Below are 19,900 nucleotides of genomic sequence, written 5' to 3' on the forward strand. Positions count from 1 at the left end.
GCCGTGGGGGTTTTCTAATATAATATAATATTAGGGGGTTGAAACTCGTAAATTTCCATTCAAAAATTAACTATGGACTTTATTGCTTTTATAAGTTTATTGTATTGGGTTGTTTTGTTGGCAACTGTTTCCAAATTAGATTGTTTTTGTATTATATTTTTTATTACATTAAGTAGTGGTGTTCAAAAAAGTATAGGTTTACATTTATGTGTTTCCATTTATATATTTTCTATCGTTAGTTGTTATTGATTATATTTAACTTAATTTAATAATAAACTGATTTTTTTAGTATTTTGAATAAAATAAGAAATACGTACATACATACATATACATACTTGACTCATATTAAATATGTTTCTAAAGCGCGCCACTGTTATGTATGTATGTATATATGTAGATTTCAAAATGTTTTCTTGTTGTTTTTTTTTTTTGAATATATTGCAAATTTTGCAAATGTATACAATTTACATGTTCTGTCATTTGTATAGGAACCAATTAGATAACTGCCACTTTAGCATACCAACAATAAGCTGTCGACACGTATTGTGCAACATCACTAAAAATGTCACAATCGATATTTTTTTACAATGCGACTCGCAGCTTTAATCAAAATTACAATAATCATCAATATTTCAAAATCTGCATACCTCCCACTCAAATTAAACTTGAATACGAACTTGTAATACGCCACTAATAATAACGTTCAACGAGGAATGTATATAATTATTTACGGCGTTCTATCAACTATTTCGAGCACCCCAATTGACCCTCGCTCATATTTCAACGAGGCTGGCCATTCGGTAGGCAGTTGTGCGCGTCTTGTCGTTGGGGTTAACCCTGCTATGGCCCCAGTTTGCCGGGGTCCTAGTCGCCCTTTGGCCGGGGGTTGTACGTGTCGGGACCACCTCAATTAAGCCCGAGTGGGTGTGACCGGCCATCGCTGCAGACATTTGTAATTTGCCCAGCCATCCGGGGGGTCTTATTGTGACATACAGATACACACTCCATGCTTGATCTGTGTGTGTGTGTTTTGGTTTCGTGTTGATAATGGCCGTTGGTGTGTTGTGGTGTTGCGGTTCACTCAGCAATGCAAAACACACAAGCCGACGTTGGCATCAATTTGTCGGGAATTTACACAAATCCTTGCTCTAGCGCGTTTACTGTGTATCTATGGTAGCTGATGAGCTATATGTGTGAAGTGAATCTGAAAAGTTCATGCACTATTTTCATCAGTATGGTTTTTCATCACATGATTTGAAAATCCTCTTCGATTTGTCTTCGCATGCTTTGATGCGTTATTGATAGGTCAGTTGCCTTTTCTGTTTACGTAGTAATGGATCTTCTCTGTTTCTCTTAGCTTTTTGCATGTTCAATGCACTAAAAAAGTATGAAACGGTCTATATTCGATATAACGAGGAGAAATATAAAATAGAATACATAAGTTAGAAGTATGAAAAGGCCAGTTGATGTAATGGTGATAGTAAAGATATTGAAATTACAGTGGGTGGGTCACGTATCTAAAAAAATGGACGAAAGAAATGCTTAAATAGTACCCGAGAGAATGTAAAAGGGTGCAAGTAAGGGTAGATGAAATTAGAAAAAAATGTATGGGATGAGATGAATGTGAGTTGCCCAAAACAGAAACAGAGAGGACGCGTGTTGGAATGGCTTTTGTCCAGCAGTATATTGGTGGACAAAAGATGGTGATGTGCATACGTATGTATGTATATTCTGAGTGTGGCTAAATTTCAGAGTATGCCTCGCAAACGACTGAATGTGTATTGAAGAATGATTTTATTTCTATGGAATAAAAACAGTATTATTATCAATAATATGTGTAGGCAGGACTACATAAAATTAATTCTGTGAGGAATATTAAGACTAGGGAAAAACGAAAGCTTAGTTGAATACGGAATGTTCTCAAATGGATCGAATTTGATTGAGCATGTTCAGGATTGTTTTGATGAGCGATTTTTGTAAATTCGCATGTGTGTTTTGGAATATGATCTAATCACGTTTCACATTTCTTTTTGCTCCAGTTAGCTCCAGTTGCCTCTACTCCAGTTAGAAAGTCGGAAAATATGATGAAAGTGAACGTTGGTGTAGCAATTTTTGGCACTATCGCATTAGAATGATTAATATTTCCCGCTTGCCATCTCGCGGTCTACGGTTTTCTCCTTAATCCGGCGTAATTGTCGATAAGTGCTGTTGGGTATATCCCCTACGTAGTATCCAGGATCCACAATACAAGTTTCACCTCACTTGTAAGGGGTGGCTATTGTGCCCAGGGGGAGATTAGACCTTATTGTGAAAGCCCGACCCTCCCTATATACGGCTGGCGAAACCTTCGTCTTTTGCACTATATGTATAGTAACATATGTGAGCATTTCGATCAACGTCCAATCAAAGATATTTCATTGTAAATTCGTAAAATATTCCCCTTCTTTTGACGAAATTATGGGGTGCGACGTTCATAACATCCTCCCCCTCTACTCGACTTGACAATAATCTCTTGGTATAATAATTGTTATTGTAATTCACGTCGAAACCCCTGCGGCGCTATCGACGGTTATTTATTCCGCTTATGCAATGTATCGTTGTGATTATCGTCATCATCATTATCATGGTCGTGTAGCGTGCTGCATGACTAGGTAGATATGCACATACATACATAGTTAGGTAGGCGCCTCTATCCTCCAGCATATTTCTCCAGTATATATTGCATCCAATTTAAACGTGAAGAATGATTCGATGATTCTGCTGCGGTAGAATAATAATTAAACTCGTTTATATCTACTGTGCGTTTATTTCGATTAACGCTTCGGTGGCTTTTGAATGGAAATAGTTGTTGTTTTTTTTCGTTTGGTGATTTACAACTTTGCTAGTGTATTAAAAGATAATATTTCCGGATAGTTTTTTTCGCAGTCTAATAATTTCGAATAACGTCTTCTCTAGAGGTATTCCGTTGTATCTCGAGGGGTTGAAGCGCTCGTTCGCGAATCAGAAATCCACCCCGTAGCTCTCGCCACCCCCGCTTCGAACCGTTCCGGCTTCCTAGGGGAAGTTTTGTTTTATTCGCGTAGCAAATGGGAATAGTTTTGAGTGGTCTGAATATTCGACGATATCAGAGGGAAGTTTGCAGCCTTGTCTGCCGACGACTTAGACCGAACGGTTTTTCTTCGGCTTTTTCTTTTGCCCTTGTCCGTATCGGTTCGTGGGTACCTACCTAACTCCACGTTCATTCTATTTTTTTCTCTATTTTCTTCGTTTTCCCATTCTACTTTCAATCCTGTTTGGAGGCTATTTACGGGATCGTAGTTGATTTTTTTCCCACCATACTGTCCAACACTCGCTCAGCGTGTTGCTTGCGCAAACCCACCTTTTATCGTTTCATTCAAAATGAAGCAATGCAAACGAGGAAGTTTTATTTCAATATTTCATTTCGAACTTGAGGCTACAATAACTCAAACTTTTTCGCTCCAATACTACATACGAAGAACCTCTGGAGTAATGTATATTTAATCTACGTTTCACGTCGTTTATCCAAAAATTAAATGCAATATCGATATAAAAATATTGCATTTAATTTTTACAAAATTTACATCTTTTACATGCTTTTATATTGCTTTAGCCAGCAGCATACATAGCTTGGTGGTTGCGTTAATAACAACTCACGGGATCGAACCCGGCAAACTCGATTTAATATATTTTTTTATTTCGGGTATTTATGCAGTGTTGCTAGTCAGTCTTGATTATTTGTGACTCCAAATCGATTGAGTTTGCCAATTTATCTGATGTCATTGTTGAAATGGTTCCTCATAAAAATTGGCAAACACCATCCTACATATCTCACTACTATTTGAATTTGATTTCAAATTTATGTAATCTGTATTTACAGGTTTAGTAATATATGTGTCGCCCAGGGGTAGAACCCGTAATTAAATCATGGGAAAATATATGTAAAACTAATTTAAATTTAAATTAAATTGAAAACAACCCATTATTCTACATCATCTAGTATTTATTCAGAGTACCTAGTATAGGCCATTTTTTTATTTGCTCAGTCTACAGTTGCTTATACTATCACATTAGTATGGTTTTGGCAACCTATTAAACGCTACGCTAGTTGTCTAGACTCTAGACTCGCTAGTCAAATATTCTATGTATGTATTAAAGTTATACTACTTCCAACTTACATATATAAACAATCTATGGTTTTGAAAGTTTGCGCCCTGCTCCAAAATAGTCTTTCAGTTTTATTATCAAATGTACTTATGTATGTATCTATAATAATAACACCTTAAAAGCTAAGTGAAGGGCAGGATGTGTTATGAGTTTTATTTATGCTCTCGCCCTCCTTTATAGTGGCTTCCTGTCAGTGTCGAGTTTCGTACGTCTCTTCACTCGTTTAGGTGGTTATCGGTCATGGAATTCAATACCTAACTAGCACACGGGCTGAAGTGAAGGCAGCGGAAAAAATAACAGGATTTCTTCCACCCTCTTTCCACTCGATTCGTCCTTGTTGGGGGTTCGAGACATAAATCCACCAGCCCGTGCCAATATTTCAAGCCTTTTTATATTGCTACGAGTGACGTGGACGCGGTTGCTGGTGGTCGAGAGAGACGTGCGTGTGTGCTAAATTTCACATACTCCCTCACACACATAAGTAGACGAAGGAACACGGTGTTCGACGAAAAAGAAGGGAAAATGTATTCAAAGATAGACAAAAAGATCCCTCCCCTGCATCTGTGTCCCTTCGCCTTTTTTCCCCCGCGGCGCATAGGAGTGAATCTTTTATTGTGGCCGATCTTTATAAATCGAAACGAAGAAATCCTTAAAAGGAGGTTTATGTATTTTTGGAACGGAATTTTTTCGCATCGAATTTATGATGAGAATATATCTTCTTTGTCATATATTCTCATAATAAATAATTGTCATTTTTTTTATCTCAAACTGACATATAAATTCTAATATTTAGCTTTTTACTTTCTAGTCTACTATATTAATTCAAAACTGGCAAGATTTTTCAAGAAAAGGATTGAAATATCGAGTCATGAAAATTAGAGATTATATTTTGGAGTAAAATGTGCAAAAAAAATGAAAAACTGAATGTTTAAGTTGATCTGCAAAAAAAATGGATTTCTTTCCGGTACCCCTAATATATATAAATATTTATGAAAGTGTTTTTTTTTTCAACTCATCTGCTCAATCAACGCCTGGAAATTGGCTTAGTAAAATTGATTTAAAAAATCGTAATAATACTCATTAATATATTACGAGTTATATTTATAGTAATAATTGGAATGTGGAGTATTTTTTAGCCTTATTGTATGAAAAATAAAAAAAAATATATTTACTTATCTTATACATAAATATGTCGTGCCATAATTTGTTTTGGTCTCGCTTTATACATTGAAAAATTACTGTTGAGTAGTTTCATGATTTTATTGGTTTGATTGAACATCGCACATATACAGGCGGCCATTACATAGCATCTTCGAAAGCGTGAAATTAAATTATTCCCTCGCAATGGCGGCGCGTAAAAAAGGGCAATATCAAAGGGCGAACACTCGTCACGCGATGTTTTGCTGGATGGATCCAAATCGACCACAAAAAATACAAATACATAAAAGTCTTATGTTTGTGTGTGCGGAGGAGAAACGCTCGGGATAAACAAGTGTGGGGGGGGGGGGCAGATTAGAATTCCTCGGAATTCTCGCGGGGTTACTCCGTTAATGGGGCTATAAAAGGAAAAGGAAAAAGTACGACTTGCAAGTCCGCGTAGGGTTATAAATAAATGCTGACGAGTTGCGTGTCGAAAGAAATAAGCATCTTGTTTTGGTTCTTTGCAGTCGATTTTTTTATTTATAACCCACCCACCCGTTCGTTGTGTGTTGCAAATAGATGCGCATAAATGCCCCTATTCTATCTATCGATTCAGTATCCAACCCTACGTTTGTTGTTTTTATTTTTATTTTCAATGCGGGGGCGTTAAATCTAGATTAACTGTTTTCGAGTGTTCATAACTGTGAAATGCTTTTCATTTTTATTTGTTTTTTTTCTGTCTGAAAATATGATTAGTTAATTGAGGTGTTTGTAATACTCAATTTTAGTTTCTTTTCGGAACAATGCGTCTTTATTCGTCGATTGTTTGTCTCCGTGGTTTGTTTGTGCACACAATGAGAGGTGATGACTAGCTTTTTTTCTCGTTCGATTGTGTGACACTATGATTAGTGTTTATCGACATGGGATGGGGAGGGAATACGAATTACAGAGTTATTGTACTCTTTTTCCGTGGTGGAATGATGACATACATTGTAGTGGCGTTTGTTTATCGTTCAAAATGACTTATCAGGCTTATAGATAATAGTCGTTGGATGACTACACATGAGTAGTAATTATATTTAGTATGGAAGAAAAAAATCGCTTCCTTTCATTTGTCAATTTTCGATGATGACACTTTTATGGACAACATATTCAGGCAATTGACGTATTGAATCTCCAAATTTTCTACCAATGGGATGTTGCTTATTTTATTTTATTCTTATATTTTACCTTTTTTTACCGTTTTTATTTAAATTTATATTTTACGATGATGCCATTACGGGTTTTATCCCTGAGCGACGCCTATGGTATTAAACTTGTACATATATTAATTTGAAATCATTTTCAAATAGTGGTGACAAATAGTAGGTAGTATGGTTTTGTCAGTTTGAAATAAAATCAGATAAACTGGCAAACTCTGATAGGAAACGATCGACTTGGAGTCAGCTCTGCAGAAATACTCCAAATAAATTCTCTTCCATTGAGGTTTACCCAGGGTTTGAACCCGGGAACCTCTCAGTGGTTAGCATTACAACCACTGAGCTATACTGCTTTGAAAGAGTGTCTTATAAACTTTTCATGTAATTTAATTTATATTTCTATCACATAATAATGTAAAGGAAATTTTTATTGGTTTAACACATAAATGTGGTGTTTCAGTTACAATAATAACTACCCCAACGCCCTGCTTACGAATTCGCTTTGTGCGTATATTAATTTTCAACGCAAATCTGCTGCTGCGGTGAGAGAATCATCTTTTTAGAGCACAAAGCGCTCTCGCGGAGATGCTGTCGTCTCGTCAGCTTATTTCTTAACCGTTTCAGCTCGTTTTCCATTGTTATTTTTCCGGCATTGCCGGATTATCCCGGAGCGGCGAATCGGATTTACGCCGAGGGCGGCGGCGTCTGACGGATACAAATCGCCCTCAGGGGGGTCGAATTGGGGTAGGGAGGGAGGTCGTTCGAGTCGGGGTGGACGGATCGAACGATCTGAAGAGAAAGAGACCTCCTTCGAACCATTGATTCCGTTTAAACAAAAGTTTCAGCCGCTGAAAAATGAAGCGGCGAATGAGCGACCCGCGCGCATTTATAATCGTCCGACAAATTGAATAAGTTTTTACGGGGGCCGCTCTCACATTAATTAAAACCGGGCTACCGAGGAAGCGTCCCCTGTCTCACCCAACCACCCCCTCACAAACCACCCATAAACCCCCTCGTCCGGAGCGCTTTTAACCTATTGTGCTCGACGTTGTTCATCCCTCCCTCTCGTCCTCATTTCGGGCTCTCCTTGTAGAGCCGCTACTGGAAGCTCTCCATTCCTCTACCACCCACCCCGGAGGGTGTAAACGCGGGGTTGGGGTCTTTATAAAGTCATTAGAGACGGAATTGTTCACGTGGCGTTAACGCCTGCCCGGAGCCCGCAGACGCGCTACCCTCCTCATATTTTATTACGTTAATGCACTTCTTAAAAATACACGTGCTGAGATTATAGTTGTCGCCATTTAACACTTTTGATATGTTCTCAGATATGCATACATACATATTTCAAGCTGAAGTTGGCTAACGTTAGATATATGTACATAGATATGTATATTAGTGTAGTAGTCGGCAACCTGTGACCCGAGGGTAATTTAGTGACGTGCGACAACGTTTTGAGTTACCTGCCAAGGAATATATATATGTACATACATACATAACTTGGATAATTTGTGACTGTTTTTATCAAATTCAATTAATAAATATATAGTATTTAAAAGTAAGGTGACGATGTCTCAATGTCTCCTATAATTGCTTACGATTAATGTACCCTGAATATATTTGTTCTATCAATTGATCAATTCTCACACGTTTCACTGAAACCGTGTATATAAATATTAATAGATTTTTATAGCCACATTTTCCCCGTAATGATCGTCTATATCAAGAGCGAGGCAAACACGATTTTATGCAAATTAAATATATATTAAAAATATAACAAGCATACTATAAACTTTTGATTTTATCAACATACACACACACGATAATTGGAAAAATTAAGTATGTATATAGACCAAATTGACGTTTCAATTTATTACGAGCTATAATATAATGCAAAGTTGATCAAAAATGTTGATATTCGCCCGGAGCCAAACATTTATTCTTCAATTAACACTATCACATCCGTGTTTTTGATTATTTTTTCTCCGCAGTGTACAAATTAGAATACATACATTCAATTACGATTTGAAATCTTTTTCTATTGAATATGATTTATCGAAAATTTCAAACGCGCATCATAATGCTGTGTTTGATTTTGAGCGCGCTTTTCATAAACACATCATCACCCACGTTCGCATCCGTATGATTCACGCCTCCCCATTGCCGTTTGATGCGAATAAACGAAGAGAGCGTACATTTTAAATATTTATATTAGCGCTGAAATGAAAATAATAAAAATGAAAAAAGAGAGAAAACGGCAGACGCCCCTATCTATATCCTCGCGGCTCTCGTTAATAAATTACAATTCTCACAGTGTAGCCGCGGAAGGAGCACAGAGAGAGAGAGGGAGTAATTTGCAATCGTTTGAGTGGGCCCGGATGGTAGGTAGCTAGGGTTTCTCCCTGGTCGTTTTTATTATATATATATACCTATATATATACATATATCTTATATACATTGTTGTATAGCTTCGTCGTCGTCGCGGTGCCGTGTAACTCATTTAAATTCAAGACACACAAAGAGCCGGCCTCGGGGTAAATAGCTGTAGCCCGAGTGCTCCACTCGTGCAAAAAGCTGGCCGATCCCGCCCACATCCACCCACTACCTGGGCACCCCTTTTGCACCGTTTCAAATTCGTTTTATCCTGTGTGGAACGCCAGTAATTGTAAAGGTGATCGTTTTTATCTGCCCCCCACTTTGGAGATTGAGTTTTGAAAGCTGCAATACCCGATGGTTCGTAACGGTGATTTTCAGTTGTGAAGTGCACTTAAGCTCGTAAACCATCTCATTTTTCAGTGCGTCGGTTCAATTAAGTGATTCAGTCTACGTCCGGGTCATTCGGTGTATGTTATTTCTTTGTATCAAAATGTAGAAAATTCAATGTCCACTTTGTATCGGGTAATAAGAACGTTTAGTAAGAGGTTGGTCGATCAGTAGGTAGAGTGGGTTTTTGGCACCAAATATACATATGTATTACTAAGTAGACGACACATGCACTTTCCCTTTCAGTATGCTACCGACCGATAGAAAAATCAATTGATAATATTAATAATGGTTTGGAAGCAGAATGTCCATTTCTAATGGGTTTTTTTCCCTATGTTGGTAAACTGATTTAGTAAGTAGATATGTAAGTCAGTTGGACATAGAAGTGACTTAGGCTTAATCAGCAACATAGGTCAGCGGTAGACGTTTAATGCTTTCGATTGTGTGATCACGGGTTCTATCCCTGGTTTTGTTGCTGACCAGATCATGGATGTTTGTAATTGGCCTTGAATAATACTTATGTACAATGTTGACAATATATGTCATGTTAATGAAAATGGGCGCATACCTGTATCAAATAATAAATACATGTACAGGAATATAAAGTCACTATCAATGGTAATATTTAACAGTCAATTTTAATATTTTGAAATAAATATAGTCATAATGATAGTATAAATTGTTATTGCGAATTTAAGTGTTCTATTACTATCATTTTAATTAATTATTTACTGTGGTGACTTCCGCTACGTTATTTTCTTCGATTTTTATGACCAAGTAACTTGTTTTTAAGCCCTGGCAATATGACTCCCTCTTTGATTCGAGTTTGAAGGTATTTTATAACATCCCCCTCAGTAATTTTCGGGTAGCTTTTGCAACCATTCATAGGATTTGAAATCGAAACTTGTATTTAATAAGTGCATGTACTATTATAGGTAGATATGCTATTTTTGAACTACATACGTGTATACATATTTTGGTTGAAGCAAATGTATGAGCATGCCAGAGCGGAATGTAAAGTTAGCGTGTTGCCCTTATTTATGGGTTTCTTGGCACTGATAAACCGAGCGCTTGTTAACAGATAGATTTTGTAAATTGGATCTAAAGGGACAAAATGGAGGGGAAGAACCGTTGAGCCGTCTAATATTCTCCCCCCTTACAAAATACTCTGTTCTTTGTGACTCGACGAATACACTCGATACTCTCAAATGTATACAGTTTCCTCCCCTGCCACTTATCACTATGCTTGAAAATGCATTTAATTAATGAATTGATAATAGAACAAAATTTCATGTGAGTTTTTATTATATTTCATTCGTTTGTTCGCGCATCAAGAGTTTTTTTAAACATTAATTATCTGCGTTTAAAAAGGAATGGTTTCATCCGGTAATAAATTTCATTTGAATTGTCTGTTGAAATCTATTAGACCCTCATAGAAGCCACATATCCAACAATAAACATATGTACATGGTGAATAATTTTTCACGTAAAAATTTCAATGTATGTACTCGTACATACATATGTATGTAATTATATTTGTGCAAAAACGCTTCACGAGTTTCACAAGATGATCGGCTCTCATTTCAGTCCCATTCAAGGAACTAACTTATGTACGTATTTGTATTTACATACATATGTCGTCATAAGGGCGCATTCACACTGAATCCTACGGCACGACTTTCCCAGGTCGACTCCAACTGTAATGGGCGTATTATTTTGACAAGTTTCTTCTACATTTCTTCAAATATGGTAATCACCGTTATCGAACACTGTCAAACCTATGTCAACTAAAGGATAAAAATTCAGGCCGTGAGTTTTAGCATGGTTTGTCATATGATAGATCAGAACAAAAAACATGTGCCGTATACCACTGTGTGTCTTTGCCCTGATGACACTTTATATTTAATTATATCAATCTTTTTTTTTCTCTTATATAATAATTTTTATAATACATGCATTATCTTGCTGCTTCGAAGAAAATGTGTCTCAGACAACTACCGCACACTCTACATATACATACATACGAATAGTCCTTAAAATATTGTTTTATATTGAAAATAATTCATATGAATCGATATAGAAATAGCTCACCTACATATGTATGTATAATATATTCACTACATACACGATACGTACATATATTGTATGTCTAATTATCATTCAGTCGCTTGCGGCTTTTACAAGTTATAATAATTTACACGGATTGCTAATAATATTTTAGTTCCAAAGCATGACCTGAATAATTCCAATGTTTGCTTGTTCATTTTCACAGGCCAACTTTGTCCCGTCCGGAGGGGCGAGCGTGAAATTAATAAAGCCGCATCTACACTGTCTCATGACGTCATATTTTGTTATATGCATATTTTTTTACATAGTTTGACGTTTTCATCCCCCCCCCTAGTAAACTTTAACGCCGTTCGAGCATTGTGCGCTCATAAAGCCGCCGCTCGGCTTTATAATTCCGCCGACGGTGAGCGTGTTGAAGGCGGGTTGTTAATGTGTTTTGTGGGTGGGTCGGCTTAAATATCGTGCGGTCTGGCGAGCTCGAAACCCACAGCCCAACACCCATTTTCCACCCACCCACCCCTTAACAGGACTAGCAAAAACCCACCCCACTTTGTCCGAATTAAAAACGCTGAAACGCCATAGTGAATTAGCCGCCCGCTGCTTCGGCTTTGCAGTAATTAATGCCGTCCAGAAACCGCCAAACACGTCGCAGAATTCTCCCCCTTCCCCGTTTAAATTTATTTTTATTTTATTTATTAAGCGCGAGAAATGAAATCGCTTTTATATTGTGTGTGTGCGTGTGGCTATCGCTCGTATTTATAGACGGTATTCGTGTTTGCCGCATTCCGACCAGTTTATTTATGGTGACCCTATCTTCGGAAAGAGGGTTGCACTCGTGTCGTTGTCAAATTCTGAATTCGTCGGTTGTAGCGTGTACTAATTTTAAGTTGTTACGGAATAAAATTTTAATTACGATGTTAAATTTTTAATTAAGCCCCCCCCCCCTCTCTTTTTAATCCGGCGAAAGAATGGTGCTATTTTTTAACGCCGTTCGTTTTTTTTTTTGTCGGACTTATCTCCGTTCATTATCTATGAAATATTTTATGAAAGCTATGAAGGCGTTATTACTTAAATGAACATAACGAGTTATGAAATAATTGAATTCCATAAAAGTTAACACTATTTAATTATATTTTTGCCATGGTAACAAATTTCCGGTGAATTAATCTTCGACTCTATTTTCCTCGTAGAGAATTTTTGCTTTTAGGCTTTTTAACATCTTATGAATGTCTATAAGTTTAAAATTCGACTTTTAATTTCAGCATATCATAAAAGCATAACATAATGACAAAATTTTAACGGCATTTGAATATTTAATGTTTTATGGGATAAAATCAAATTAATGTCATATGTATAGTATACATAAGTATAGGTTTTTATACTATATATTGGGTTGCAGTTCCTTCACAATTTCATTACGTTGTTTATGGTCCATCAAATTTTATTTTTATTACATACATTCATCATATAATATGTGCCATGACAGGAATTACCTCAAGGCGACACATATGGTTAGACTATTTTTGATTATTAAATAGACATCTATGGACAATCAACAAAAAATTTGGTACACAGCAAATTTGCGAGAAATACAAATGTAGATAGCATTTCATAAGATTCGACAAACTAGAGATGCTGCGACGGGAGGATACCGATTTATTGGATCCGTCACAACAATTAAGCTAAAAAAAACGGGTAAAATTTTATGGTTGATCTGTGTTTTTTCAATAACCCGAGACCTCACCAGCAGCGTATTTATCCGAGATTTTAACCCACGACCTCTCTACTGGTATGCAATAGCTCTACCAGTGCACTACGCTGTGACTGTGGACTACATACATAGGAATATGCTCCATTTTCATTGGATACCTATTAAAACTAGTTGGAGGTTTGTTGAAATTTAGAAAACTTACATACATTTATCATAATCGTTGCATTTTGATCTCGACTGGATCATTTCCTATTTACAACCAGTTAAAATTACGAGTAAGTAAATAACATATGTATAAGCTTTAAATAAATAAACATACATATACATATGCACATACATATGTAGGTTTCTATATTGACATATCGAAGGTTTCGAAAATTGAAGAATTCGAATTCTTTCAGCGCACGCATAATAATTTGAATGAAAAGCCTTTTGCGCCATTTTCTTTATCATCGCTCGTTAGCGATCGCTTAGAGGCCCTTGCCAAATTTCACCTTCGCATACAATACTTATTATCTATCATCCCCGAGCACATTCAACGGCAATGATGATAAACAATATTCGCTTCGTTCACTACTCACTTTTCGACGTTGTAATTAAATGAGACGTCGGAAAATATTCCGCTAGCGATTGTAACCATTTTTCCTTTCAGTCGCGCATAGCCGGGGTGAATCGAGCGACTGGGGTATTATTTATGTTGTGTATTTTTCTTTGTCGGATTTTTATTTCGACATCAAAAGGATATTTTTCTTTGAACGACAAACCGGGAGGGAGGCAAGTCGCATGTCAAAGAGTCGCAAAGCGTTTTGGCTTCCTCTTTTTAATTGAATTTCGACAACGTTTCAGCGATTTGATTTTCTTGCTCTGAACTCGCGACGTCTCTGTGTCGGAAAAACGATTCAATAGCCCATTTGAATATCACGCATGATATATATTTCCATACATATATGTACCTATATATGTAAGTATTGTCGCTTTGTCTATGTGCTTTACATAATTGTCATGCTAAACATCGAACTTTAATCGCCTCGGACTGATTTCATCGTTTTCTTATTTTGAATTGAAGGTTTTGACGTGCTATATGAACGATAACGATTGTCAATGCTGTCATTTACATGCGACCTGACTTTAATAGTGTTGTCGATACAATTTCAACTTTTATACGATTCGGGAGGCGGAAATGATGTTTCATACTCGATTTGCAACGACAAACATTTGTAAGAAAAAAATATACTCATCAATTATTTTCATTTGCCTTTTGAATGTGAAAGATAACTTAAAAAGTCTAGTATTGATTTATATTATAATATAATATGTATATACCCACATAGAAACCTTGATTTAAATAAATAATGGCGTCTATAAATAAACCAAAACTTCATTCGTATTTTTTAATAAATTAAAAACAAATTTAACCATAAATTTCTTTGATAATTTTTTTATACATTTTGCGATAGGTACGTGAATTTATTTATTTAGTTGTGTAAAGTTAGCTGCTCCCACCTTGAACGAAACTCGCTGGGGCTCAAACGAAATTTTGCTTACCGGCAAAATTGCGACATGGGGAAACGTATAAATGTTTCGCAGGAATATTAAATTCGAAACACGCTCGTAAAATTCCTTCCGTTGAGAAACACTTTCTGTATATCCATATTTGTGGAGGGCAGAAAAAATAAAATAGCCTCGAACGTGGCGGGGGGAGGGGTGGGCGAAATTTACGGCCATTCGTGTTGGTAAACCGCACGGGAGCGTGCGTATTTGACTATCGCACTCCCATTTTCAACCCCCTTTAACCTCCTCAGTGTTCTACCCTCACTGTCTATATGTATTCTTATTTATCTAAATGTTTATATATAAATCGGTTTTCGCTTTGGTTTCCTCTCCTATCGTACCGTCGAAAAAACAATCGTTTTCATCGACATCAACATTTTCAATATTCATCGACATTTTCAATATTCACATTCGCTCCCTTTCATAGGAATCCGCACTTTTTAATTAATTATCTTCCTAATTGATCGTTTTTCTTTTCGAACATCATTGAAATGCTTAATTGCTCCATATTCCGCAAGCTTCAGCAATTCCGCTTACTAAATACAGGTACAATTATAATGGCATTCAATTATAACATTTAACCCATTTTAACAGTCAAAACAAAAAATTACTTCTCACTCAACTGCTCGTTAGGTTAGATTTTTATTAAGTTTTTCTCATTATCAGACCAGTCGCTTTTTTAGTCCATATTTATCCACATTTTCTAAGGCTGTGATATTCACGTATTTAGAGCTCTTTTTTTGTCATTTTTGTATCGGTATCGCTTTAAGTTATCATTTGAGTATTAAATTGATTTATTTACATTTCACGTAGCTATGTACATAGAAAAAAAGGACAATATAAGAACGAAAGAAGTGCTTCAATGACACTCGAGAGAATGTAAAAGGGTGCAAGGTAGTCCACAGGTGAGATGAGAGGATGAAATCAGAAAAAAAAATATATGGGGTGAGATAAATGAAAGTTACCCAAAACTGAGACGAATGGGAGCATGTTGGCGAGGTCTTCAACCAGCAAGTGGATGGCTAATGGTTGTAAATTATGAAGATGATTTAGATTTGAACAAAATTCATATTTTGATACTAAAATGATTTTTACCTGTTCCTCCGTGTGTCTTCTTCTTTTTACCGTTTGAGATCAACCACTCAAATATTCAGTCGTCGGGAATTCTGAATTTCATTTCTTCCTTTTTGATTAATTTCTCCGTATCGACTACATTTTGAATAATATAAATGTGTTTATTTGCAAATCTGCAGTTTTCAAACCATCTCATGGTTTTTGGAAGAGAGCCCGCGATGTAAGGATGCAATTTTTTCTAATTTATATTCGCCTAAACATCGCCCGTTTATATGTGCAATACAACCACATTTTCTTTTATGTATGAAACTGTGGTATTATAGATACGTACTTATTATTAGTCTATTTTGCAAGTTTTTAAATCACACACGACTATAAATAACCGCACAACCTCGTATCTCGACGCTTCTTTTTATATTTTACCCCATCGGTTTCGTATCATATCGGGAAAAAGCAAAGCGGAGCAGTATCGGTTTTTCTTGTTGCGTGTTTTTTAAGTATTTTCAGGAATACACCGGAATCGAACATCGCATGAAGAATTCAAAATATGGTGTCACGTGCGCGGCATAGTTGCGGGTGTACTCCTAGAACGGATGGGGCGGGTTTATCGGCGCATGTTATTCTGCGGTGGTCGGGTGGGGCCGAGGGTGGACGGGTGGGTGGTGGGTGGATGTTGGGTCGTTGGGCTTAAACATCAGTATTCGGGTCCCGCTCTGATTGCGTGGCAAACATAACGGGTCGCTGTGGAAAATGACTATGGAAATGCCGGCGGCATGCGTAAATTCTTTCACAAAATCGACCCCTCAAACACCACCCGACGACCCTCCTTTTAAACCCACCCTCTCTTGCTTCCTTCCTTCCTTCCTTCTCTAACACCCTCTTGATGTCGGGGAGCACTACCGTAACTTCACACGTTGTCGGTGAGGGCGTTTTCGCTTTTATTTCTTAACCGAATCGTGCTCTGCCATCTTGAATGCTAACCCACATTTTCATATAAACGTATTGACCGATCGAGAGAAAACACGCCACATGGCAATACCCACTGTTTGTTTCGTAACGTACGTACGCACACACACACTCACTCGCCAAATCGTTTTTCCTCCTATGTTCATACATATAAGGAAAAACGTGTGATACTTAAATCCTCATTGCCGTTATTCTTTGTAAAAATGAAATGATTTATTACTCAAATCCGAAAAATTTCGGCTTTACCTCGTGTCAATATCGCCCTAAAGATTTATTTATAGTTTTTGAACCATTACAGAAAGAACCTAAGAACCTAAAAATGCTTGAACTCACTTTAATTCATTGATTTAATTTTAATTCTTTTAATAAAACCGATTCTCATCTGATCTTCGTCTTTGTAGATATGATGATTCATTTTTGTAGTTTATTCTATAGTATAAAATATTTATCTTAATATTAAAATATGTTCTAAAAATTTGAAATATTTAACCAAATGGTTTATTTTGTATGAATATTTCAACTAAAGAAATTTTAGTACCATGCACATATTTACGTACATACTAATTTTTTAATTACAATTTTGCCATAGTGACATAACCGAGTCGTCACTATGAATAAAAAAAAATAGAAAAAGTATACATACAATAAGATTAAAATAAAATATAACATAATAAAAAACAAAACTAGCATAAATTTACAAACAATCAAAAAACAAATACAATAATAGAACACTTTACGATCTCAAATTAAAATATCCCTCGACTATTATATTTTAGATTAAAAAAATCCAAGTTAATGGAAATCTGGCTACAGGCGACGACGATAGAGATTTTTATATTGAAATTTAATTTATATAATATGTATGTTGGATGTAGTGTAGATCAATTGTTGGCCAGATCTTTTGTCGTGGTATTTTATTTATGTAATATAAATATGTAGATAACTTCATCTTTTCTCTTTTCCAAGATTTGATCCAGGGTTCCCCGAGTCTTAATCAGGTTCCTCCCGGTGGACTTTACTTATCTTATACAGCTACTGCAAACAAAACTCCCACTGAAGTCTTTAATTCAATCTTTCACATAATAGACCACGTTTAAATGTCATTCGGTCTTTAATTGTGATAGAATTACTTTTAGTCTCAGTAGATATGATACATAATTGCGTTTCTACCTATATTTTATATTCTGAACCTCACTTTTAATTTAATTAATGTCTTCATATTAACTACGTGTAATTTGAATATTCATTTTCATTGATATTGTAATTCAAAAAAAAAAAAAATGTTAGTGAAAATTTATACGAAAAACACCGAAAATGAAATTTATCACTTTACCTCTAATGTGTGTATAGTCCTATTAATGTCAATTTTGGCCTTATTATTACACTAGTCTCATCTCGTTCTGTCGCATTGCTCCTATTTTTTATCTCTATCGCGTGACTTTAGTGTCCCCCATGTACACATTACCCCCGTTTACCAAATTTGATAATGGCACGCAATCAACTAATCACGATACGTGTACATACGATATACACGAGCTGCGATAATGAAAACGTTATGTTAAATCTGACCGATGTCACAATATTGCCATTGCGTAGTATTGTATATGCATTATTATTGTTAATCGGTTGTATACTCTGTTCGCAACGTAAATTTATAAATCTGTCGATTGTCTTTTGCATTTTTATCCGCTTATAATCGTTCCGAAGACGTTTATGTTGCGTTGTAGTGTTGGATGTGGAGAGCATAAATCTATTGTGTGTCCGTTTCTGTTAATAAATTGTCTTTATTTATTGATTTTCTTTTGCATTTTACACGATTGTAAGATGGCCGCCACGTCGTAAATTGTTTCGAAACAATGTGGTAATATTTCAGTCAGTGCGATTTCCTTTCATTGAAATAATAAAGTTGCAAATGCGACGGCAGTAGTTAGGCTAAATCGCCATGTTTATTATTCAATGCGTACAATTTATATTATTTAAACTCTTCGCGTTCGCTTAATAGCACTTAATACGCAAGAGTGCTTAACCGTCTATAACTATTGAGTCCAAACAAATATTTATATTCTTTCTTATACGTCTTTTCACTGTTAAATATTTGATCATACATATGTACATCTGAGATGCACACATTACACTAAAATTGTTCACAATAGTTTTTATTTTTGTTCTCTATCTAAATATTAGTTTGACTCTACCTCTTATTTATGCACAATAGATAACTTTCATCCGCTTAATGGTTTTGAAACACATACATATTGTGTAAGTACTTAATTACTTTTCTGCGCCTTAAAACTATAATACCCGAGTATTGTGCCCCTTGATCTTTCAGCGGGTGTATAAAAAATATCAAAGATGCCAAAATACTACTACAAAATACTAGTACATACATATATACCTATGTACTGCAAATTTTCGCGATACATAAATACATTTTTACGCAGAGTATATATATATGTAAGTAAATATTGAGTAGCATATTTTTAATAATCAACAAATTCGAGATGCTAGATACTTGAATTTGCGAAAAGGTTGGTTGTCAAAAGGTCGGGGGTAGGTCGTTAATTTGCTGGAACCGTTTCAACAATGAAATCAAACAAATTGGCAAACTCTGATAGGAAACTATCGACCTGTAGCACATGTATCTAAGGTCTGGCCAGCAACAACGGGCCAGGGGATGAACCCATGACCCCTCAATTGCAAGCATTAAACGCTAACTACTGAGCTATATTACTGGTCAATTGGTATGCACAGCTAGCTATCAGTTTAGGGTGACCTGTCATGAAAAATTAAAACATCCATTGTCTTAGAACTTGAGATGGATTCGGACAGTGAAGTAAGTTCTACTTTTGTATTTTATATTGTGTCGATTTTTGTTTTACAACAAAATACATATGTAGACACTTGCGGTATTTGGAAGCCAAAAACAAATTGTATTTACTGTTAACAGTTTCAAATCAAGTCCTGATACAATTCTGAACCATTCATTGCTTCTTATTAATGAGGAGGAGGAATCTTTTTACGGAATTTCATCCACGTCTTTTTCAACTTATACCAAATATGGCATTCTCGGCAAACAGCGCAATGTGCCTTTAAAACTACCACTTCTTGAAGTTGCCTCTCACGCTTTTGCACAAAATAGGTGTACAAAAATTCAACAAAAGTTTGCAAAATTAATTTTATCGCAAAGTTACAGCATAGAACGGGGTTACCCGCTCGTAGCCGGTGCATAAATACTTACATACATATA

At 36.0% G+C, this 19,900-nt stretch overlaps 1 protein-coding gene across 1 annotated transcript in view; it reads left to right on the forward strand.

Moving 5' to 3' along the window:
* Positions 1-19,900, forward strand: part of LOC143920374 (uncharacterized) — a 219,012-nt gene that overhangs the window by 182,879 nt on the left and 16,233 nt on the right. The window lies entirely within an intron of this gene.

The sequence above is a fragment of the Arctopsyche grandis genome, chromosome 12 (assembly GCF_051622035.1).
Source record: "Arctopsyche grandis isolate Sample6627 chromosome 12, ASM5162203v2, whole genome shotgun sequence".
NCBI lineage: Eukaryota > Metazoa > Arthropoda > Insecta > Trichoptera > Hydropsychidae > Arctopsyche > Arctopsyche grandis.